This window comes from Marmota marmota, unplaced genomic scaffold (genome assembly GCF_001458135.2).
Source record: "Marmota marmota marmota unplaced genomic scaffold, marMar, whole genome shotgun sequence".
NCBI classification, from domain to species: Eukaryota; Metazoa; Chordata; class Mammalia; order Rodentia; family Sciuridae; genus Marmota; species Marmota marmota.
In genome coordinates, this window is record NW_026000037.1 from 5,193,282 (window position 1) to 5,202,329 (window position 9,048).

Here is a 9,048-nt window from a genome sequence, read left to right on the forward strand (position 1 = left end):
GATGGCGTTACTGCTGCTTTATGTATCCTACCAAACGCCCCCTACCTCACCTTCAGAGAAGATAGGAAGATAACGCACTTGGAGCAAGCCATAAAACAACATTAGCGCATTCTTTTCCTCTAACAATGAAGGAAAGAAACCAAGAATCCAAGGAGGGGCCATGCCACACTTTCACCAGGAGGCCCGAAGTTTGTTCAATCCCAACCTCAGGTGGAGGCTGAGTGAGCTAAAGGTTTAGTTTATTCTAACATCCATTCAGTGCCACGGGGCCCTTATGCTGCCACTTTGTGCAATTAGTTATGCCCACTGCATCTCAAACCTCCAGAGCCACCTGTGCATGGGTTTTTCTTTTTCTTTTTTGTACCAGGGATTGAACCCAGGAGTGCTCAGCCATGGAGCCACATCCCAGGCCTTTTTATTTTGTGATGGGGTATTGCGAAGTTGTGTAGGGCCTCCCTACATTGCCGAGGCTGACTTTGAACTTGTGATCCTTCTGCCTCAGCCTCCAGAGCCACTGGGATTACGGGCGTGCACCCGCAGGCCTGGTGAAAAAGGGTCTTAAAAGACCTTTTTTAATCATTAAAGATTCAAGTGTTTGGGTTTCATCCAAGTGAACTTGGTCTCCTAATTATCTCTCCTGAGAGTTAAATTTCTTTGGAAAAATGGCTATATCAGCTAATATACACATAGTAAGTCTCAATAAGTCAGCTGTAGGTATAATTTTAAAATGCAGCTTTTTAAAATTAAATACTTAAATGTCCTCAAAATCTAGACATAATTCAATTTAAGCAAAGAGAAGCAAATGCTTAATTCATATCAGGTAGCTCTTAGACCATGAGGTGGCACATGAAAGGGAACCAACCAAAGTCCAGCAGTTAAAACCTTCTCTATTACAATTAACTTGTCTTTGTGAACAATTTGCTTGACCTCACAAATTGACAGAGCCACCTTATATTTAGAAGTACTAGATAATAAGAGAAACCTGCGGGTACCCAGCTGCCAGGCACGATCAATGAAATGGCTAAGAGATAATTTGAGAAAGTTACATAAATAGCATCTCAGAGCCCAGGAGATGGAAGCACAGGGTATCCAAGCAAAATTCCTAACTGACAAGCTGGAATATAGGGAAAGGTGGGGGATTCTCTAAACAACTTTGATCTTTGCTATTTGTCATACGGTTCATAGCCAAGAGAGATCAAATGCCCTAGGCCCAGATGGCTTACCTAGCAAAGTCTATCAAACACTCAAGGAAGAAACAATAGCAATTCCACCAAGATTCTTCTAGAAAATAAGAGAAAAAGGCAAGACTTTTCATCTTATGTGAAAGGTAATATCACCCTGACCAAAACCCAACAAAGAATTTACAATAAAATTACCGACAATTATCCATCGTGATCATGAAAATACTAGCAAAGCAAATTCAGCAACATATAAAAATAAGAACACACCATGACCATGCAGACTTTGTACTGGGAATGCAAGACTGGGCCAACATTTGAAAATCTAACTGTCATGTGTCAAATAAAAATATTGTAGAAGAAAAAATAAATAATCATGACAGAGGCGAAAAAAGAAAAGCATTCTTTTTGGAAAATACATTATGAATCCATGATTTAAAAAATTCTAAGAGAACTAGAAACAAAAGAGAACTTCCCTGACCTGTTAAAGAATATTTGCATAAAACCTAAGATAACATTATTCTTTTCTTTTTAAAGAAAGACAGAGAAAGAATTTTTTAATATTTATTTTTTTAGTTATCGGCAGACACAACATCTTTGTATGTGGCGCTGAGGATAGAACCCGGGCTGCACGCACACCAGGCGAACGCGCTACTGCTTGAGCCACATCCCCAGCCCAGATAACATTATTCTTAAGGGGAAAAGTTAATCTTTCTCTTTAAAATAAATACAAGAATGCCTTCCTACCATCCCTAACCAACATCATAGAGTAATTATTAGCTGTAACAATAGGATTTGCAAGAGATTTTTTAAAAGTGCTATGGTTTGGATCTGGAATGTTCCCAAAGACTCTTGTGTTGAAGGTTCTCACCAATGTTCAGAGGCGGGACCTTGGAAATGAGTGAATCAGGAGGGCTCTGACCCTCTATGGGTTAATCCACTGAGGGAGTTGGGAGTCATGGCTGAATGGACTGTCAGCAGGTAGTGGAAACAGGAGGAGGTGGGGCCTACTTGAAGGAGTGGTCCTTGGGGCACACTCTTGGGGAACCTATCTTGGCCCTGGCACTCCTCTCCCCCTTCTCTCTGCTTCCTGTCTGCATGAGGTGAGCAGCTTTGTTCTGCCACATCCTCCTGCCGTGGCGCTCTGCCCCATCACAGGCTCACAGCAATGGGAACAAGCAACTCTGGACTGACACCCCTGGGACCAGGAGCCACAATGAATCTTACCTCCTTTAAGTTGTTCTTCTCGGGTATTCTGTCACAGCAATGAAACGCTAACACCAAAGGTTACATAGAAAAAGGAAGAAATAAAATTTTCTCCACTCTTAGAATGCATAAATATCACCAGAATTTAAAAAAAAAAAAAAGCAGGTATGTTTAACCTCTTTAATAATGCAATTATTCTATGCTCGTCTCTTAATGGCAAAATCAATTTGAGGATTTCTTGACCTTGTCACCCGAGTTTGCTGATGTGGATATGATTCACTCTGAAGAGAGAACTAATAAATATGTATATATGGTTAAAAATATATGATTGCCCATGCAGAATATCTTAAGAGTTTACAAAAAAAAAAAAAAACTGCTACTAGACATAATGAGTACATTTAGCAAGACTGTAGATACAGGTAAGTACGCAAATAGTAGCTGTATATGTATGTGTATGTGTGTGATAGATATGTTCAAGTACATATCTATATGGATTATATGCACACATATGCAGTAACAATGAACCACTTAAAATTATAACCTTTGAAAGTACCATTTACACTGTCAACATAACACACTTAGATGCAAGCATAGCATAATATATGCTGTTTTAGTCAGCTTTTTCACTGCTGTAACCAAAAGACTTGAAAAGCCTAATTAGAGAAGGAAAAGTTTATTTAAGGGCTCACAGTTTCAGAGGTCTTAGTCCACAGGAGGCTGACTCCATTCCCCGGGGCTCAAGGAGAGGCAGAATATGGTGGCAAAAGAGTGTGGTGGAGCAAAGCTGTTCAAAACATGTCCATAACAAGTTAGAGAGACACTCCACTTGCCAGATATAAAATATGTACCCCAAAAGCATGCCCTGAATGACCCACCTCCTCCAGCCACGCCCTACCTGCCTTGTTACCACTCAGCTAATCCCTATCAGGGAGGAATTCAGTGACTGGGTCAAGGCTCTCCTACCCAATCATTTCCCCCTAAACCTTCTTGCATTGTCTCGCTCATGGGCTTTGGGGGGACAGCTAACATCTAAACCATAACATACAAAATATGTAAGCTTAAGAATGTCACAACTTTAACAGGAAAACAAAGTCAACGGATTTATACTACTTGATTTCAAGACTCATTACAAAGGTAAATAATAATGTTGTCTTTGTAAATAAATGGATATGTAGGTTGATTAACGGAACATAGAGTCCATAAGCAGGCCAACCCAAATAAAGACAAATGATGCTTAAAAATGTACCAAAGAGGATTCATGTGAGTTAAGGTGGGTAATATGGGTCACACCCCAGATGAGCGCCCAGGCCCCTGGATGTCATAGGGAACCTCTTGTCGATTTCCCCAGACCTGGCTGGACCTCTGTGGGGAGTGCTGAAGGTGGCGGGCCTGGCTGCTGGGTCCCTGCTTTCAGTGGGGCTGAACCACCATGATGTGCAGCCTGCCCACCGTGCTGGACAGGGACAGGCCATAGCTGTGGAGGTACTGGCAGTGCGGCCAGGCTCTCCCACTTCACCTGCTTGATACCAGAGCCGCCTCCTTCCCATGTACTCAGGAGGAGGAGGTCTTCCTCTTGAATAGCTCCATCCACTCCTGCCCTTAGCAGGATCTTCTGCACAAATGTGTGTAAAGGGATAGATAAGGTCCTCTGGTGCAACCCTGATCAGCTGGGCACAAATTATTACCACTCATTATGAGACCCTTACCTGCAACATCATGGGAGGACCTGAAGGAGGAGTCCTTGGAGAGAACAAGCCCAAATCTACCAAATTGTAAACAACTTGAAGCCAACAGACAGCCCCTTAAAAATGATGCACCCCAAGCAAAACGTAGAAAGAACAAAAAGGAAAAAGAGTACTTAAGTGAAGGTGTGAATGGACTCATGGGATCCCTAAGGCAGAACTCACAGAAGGTTCACCCTGGGAGATGATAGCAGCCGACAGTCATGAAGTAAGGCAGGAAGCCACAGGTGCCTTAAAGAGACAGTGGATGGGAAGGAAGACAATTAACATGACGAGCAGCAAAGAAAAGCAACGGTAGCTTCCACTGTAGAAAACCTGGCCATGGGATTGAGGATGGTCCAGCTGTCTCTGAGAATCAAGGTACAGGCACTGGAATGTGCTATTGATGTGGGTCCACAGAGCAGGAATAACCAAGTGCAAAGATCAAGTAGACCCAGCCCTTGGTGAATGTCCTTTTGCAAAGTATTTTGTTTGTGGGGAAATGGGACATCTGCCCCAATCTTTCCTGATAATCCTAAAGGACTCTGTGCTGACGGTGGCTGCAAAGTTTGTGGTTCTGTGGAACACTTTAAGGAAGATTGCTCTGAAAGTCAGAATTCAGATCAAACGATCACAGTTGGTCACTGGGCAAAAAGGATGAGCACAGCTTATGAAGAAATTTTGGATGTACCTAAACTGGATAAATCCAAAACAAAAATACCTAAAGTTATCAATTTTTAATAACATTCAGGACTATTGACTCCTGCCCTCCTTTTTTCCTTTCCATCTTCCTTCTGTCTTCACGATGTGCTTTGGACTCCTATTTTAATCAGTGGGTTAAGGTCTCATTACTTACTTTCATACTCACAATGTTGCAGATCTGACCAATGAACATGTCTTAAATCTCTGTCCCCAAATCTAATCTCACCTTGTATTTAACCCACTCTCTCCCTCCAGTGAGTCCTTTCTTCAAGGATCTTTGGTTCCTTTAGTGGAAGACGAGACTTGGAAGCCAGTCTCTGGGTGCTGGGGTGGGCGCTGCTCGTGTGTCACTGGCTCTCGTCCCTTTCTTCTGGGTGGACGTTGCTAGGAAATGTCCGTGAACACACAAGCAGGGGCACTTCTCTAGACGTCTATGTTGAAAACCAGGAGTTCACACAGGTTTCTCCTGTTCTAGCCCAAACCTAGTATTTATTCTGGTTTTCTCCTTTTGACATGTCCACCTTTCTTCTTGACTGTGAGAGACCTTCTCCCATGATCTCCAAACAGTCCTTTTCTTTGCTGTGACCAGAATTCTTGACAAGGACAACTTAGAAAGGAAAGTCGTTGGGAGCCCACAGTCTTAGAGGCCCAGCCCATGGCTGGCCAGTCCACGGCTCTGGTCCCAGCTGAGGCAGAGCACCCAGCAGCTGGGAAGCAGAGGCAGACTGAGGTGAGGCCAGGAATAAAATGTAACCCCCAGGGCACAGCCCTGTGACCTACTTCCTGCAGCCACACCCTACCCACCTGTGGTCACCACCCTGGAGTCCTTTCAAATTATCAACCCATCAAGTGGATCCATCCTCCAGGCAGTTACAGCCTCATCGCTCATCATCTCACTTCTGAGCATTGCTACCTTGATACCATGTCCCAACACGGAGCTCTTGGGGGAACACTTCACATGGAGCCATGATCAGGAGGAAGGGGGCAGGCAAGGGGAACCCACGACCATAGCTGTGATTACAGAAGTGACAGGAAACCACCATTCAGCTTCTGCTAGAGTTTGTACCATAAATGTCCCCTGGAAGGCCCAGGTGTTAGAAGGTTTGGTCCTTGGCATGGCCTGTTGGCGGGTGGTGAAAACCCTGAGGAGGGGGGCCTGGCAGGAGGTTTTAGGTCAGCAGGAACTAGCCCTGGAGGGGCTGCAGGACGCCTGCCTCCTGCTCCCTCTCTGCTTCCTGGCTGCCCCAAGCACTTACCTACACTCCCGCCCATCCGTGGTGTGCTCCCTCACCACAGGCCCAACAGCACGAGGCCAAGCAGCTATGTGTTGAAACCACGGGCCCAAGTAACCTTTTTCTCCCTATAAAATTGATGATGTCAAGTATTTAATAGCAATGAAGTACAACAACCATATTATAATTTGTTCAAACAAAATCCATCAAAAGATGCTAAACTAGTGGATGAAAGTTTGATAAGGCAAAAAATACTTAAGTGTCTTCCATAAAATGCATATTAACTAGCTATTAATAAGCACAAAATACTGATTAACTATAAAGTAGAAAACCAGGCAGACACTAAGTTCACATGACCATTAATGGCACACATTGAACTTATGTGTTTCCTAACATAAGGCATGATGAAGACCACTTCTATAAGGTCCTGCCAAAAAATGCGTATGTGCAAGGAAATAAATCTGTACTGCGAGAAATTCTACCAAATACAAAATTCTACAAAATTTGCTTGTATACTTCTAAAATATGTAAAAGCAAAGAAAAGGGAGGTGCTCCAGATTGAAGAAAATAAAGAGCCACGGTTACTAAGTAGAACCTTTGATCCTGACCTGGCAGAAGGGAAAGGTTCAAAGGAAAAGTTCTGATCTTGTCTTTGGCGTTTTCTTCTTCCCTCCTCCTCCTCTTGATACAACATAAAGTACATTGTTGAGATCATCGTGGAAATCTGAGTGGGGTTTGTGAATCGTACAGTAATCTCACATCCGTGGTAATTTTCTAATTTTGAGGAATATATTCACTTATATTATGGATGAGCAGGAAAAACACACTGCACTATTTGGAATAACAGAGCATCCCATCTGTAACATCCTTCCCAATGGGAATAGAAGAAAGAAGACTATAGAACAGATGGGAAATGGAGGATAGGTAGGGGGACAGATGGAAACAAGTGGACAATCAGCAGATGTAGGAGAATGCTAATAACAGGGAAGGGTTCTTTGTACAGTCCGTGCAAGGAGATTGAAAGTATTTAAATGTTTACTTTTTTATTTTATGGTGCTGGGGATTCGAACCCAGGGCCCCACCCAGGCTAGGCAACGCTCTACCACTGAGCTCCATCCCCAGCACAGTTTGAAATCATTTCAAAACAAAGGGCATAAAAAATCAAAAGCAGTGTTACCTATCCTCCTCCTCTCCTTTCTTACAAAGTCTTGAATTCCAAGACATAAATGACCCGTCAGGAACACTCAATACTATCTTTTCCCTCACATTCCTCAATAGTTCTTCAGAAATAAGGCATAAAAGTTACAGTATTAGGGGAGAAAGTGCTTTGATGAAAGTCATGAAGATGGTACAATCATGTTTTTTCATTTATGTGATCATAATAGCTCTTTAATTTGGTCTCAGTTCAGAGCTATAAATACATCTGGCCTCGTGACAGTCTCATAAAACCTATTAAACTAAAGTTTCCCTTGAATAAAAGTTACCCTGAAAAAAGGCTTTTTACTTGACACCATACAGCACTGGAATAAAAACACTTCTCTGGTGAAATACGTGAAAACCAACAGTCATTTAGTGATCCATGTGTGAGTGCCTGAACTGAAAGTACCAGCCTAGTTTGTAGGAGATTTGTGGGCACATAACTACCACTATTAAATTATGGATTCAACACTGACTTACCACCATATTTATTATTGCTATTAAAAACACCAACTTCAGTATGTGACAAGCTCTTCTTATGATAACACACGGCTCTTATCTAAAATAAAATACTATTTTCTCTTTGCATGACCCTTTGGTCTAATAAACTTTGTAGACTTCTTCGTGGTGGGCACACATTGGGAATGAAACCTCAGTACTGATTATCTCTAAAATTAACATAAGAACACAAGGTTGAAATGCTGTTATTCAAAATCCACAGAAGCTGATTACAGAGGGGGGTGGGGAAATAGCTATAAAACACCAAGTGTTGCTTTATCTGAATGACTGGACATACCCACAACCCAACTCAGCAACTCCAACTCCAAATAGAAGAAACTGAGAAAGTGGAGCCGTTATGTTTGTTTTCCTGTTGCTGTTCACACTGAAGTGTGAAATCTCTCACACAACAGACAATAAAGATAAGGCATCTATTTTCAAAATGAATTACTCTTGCTGGATGGATGGATTTAGCCAGTCTCAGACAAAGGGTAGGCAATGGTGGTGGGATTCTTTGGGAGTCCGGGTAGAACTGCAGATCACAGCTTCTCCCAAAGCCAGTGAAACTGGCTGCGGGCCCTTGTCCCACTACAGTCAAATCATCACATTGTCATGTTTACAAAGACCTTCTTGTCCCTCGTGAAGAATAGGACAGATACGGGGTATTTTGGAAGGGTTTCCTTTTTTGAGTTGTCTTGTGTGTTCCAGTTCTCTCAGCAGAGCTGTGAAAGAGCAAGGTTGTGTCACTCACCTTCTTTATTCTGTATTACTCTAGGATAAAACAGAATTCCAGAAGCAAAACAGGCAACAAGAACTTGGGAAGCCAGCAACCACCAGACTGAAGTAAGTCTGTCCCTAGAGGTTTGTAGAAAGAGCAGTTCACATTGTCATGGTGAGACCAAAAGCTCTGAGCCAACAGAAGGCTGCAAGGGTGGGTGGACAGGCCTCCTGGGCTCTGCATGCAGTCCAGCCTGAAGCAGGCCTGAGTCTCCAAGCTGTGCCTGGAGGTCTGCCATCTCATTGCAAAACGGGTCTTCATTCATTTGGAAAATATGTCCACGTTCTAGCTGAAATCAGAAGGGAGCACAGACATCTCAGAGGGGCTATGGCTTACTAACACCCAGGTTTTAAAGTTATGTCCCAGGTCCCCTGCAGACCACCATTCCATCAAGGTTACTGGGCAATAACCAGCCTCTGTGCACAAGCTTTTAAATCAAATCTTGCTCTAAGGCTAAATTTTAGGAGTATTGTCTAATTCATGAATTGATCCTTTCAAATATCATGTTCTCCATTTAATCCAAACTACTGCACCGA

General features: G+C 42.8%; 1 pseudogene; it reads left to right on the top strand.

Annotated features, from left to right (window-relative positions):
• Positions 1 to 2,772: 2,772 nt before the first annotated feature.
• On the top strand, positions 2,773 to 4,846 carry LOC107136578 (annotated as a pseudogene).
• Positions 4,847 to 9,048: the final 4,202 nt, after the last annotated feature.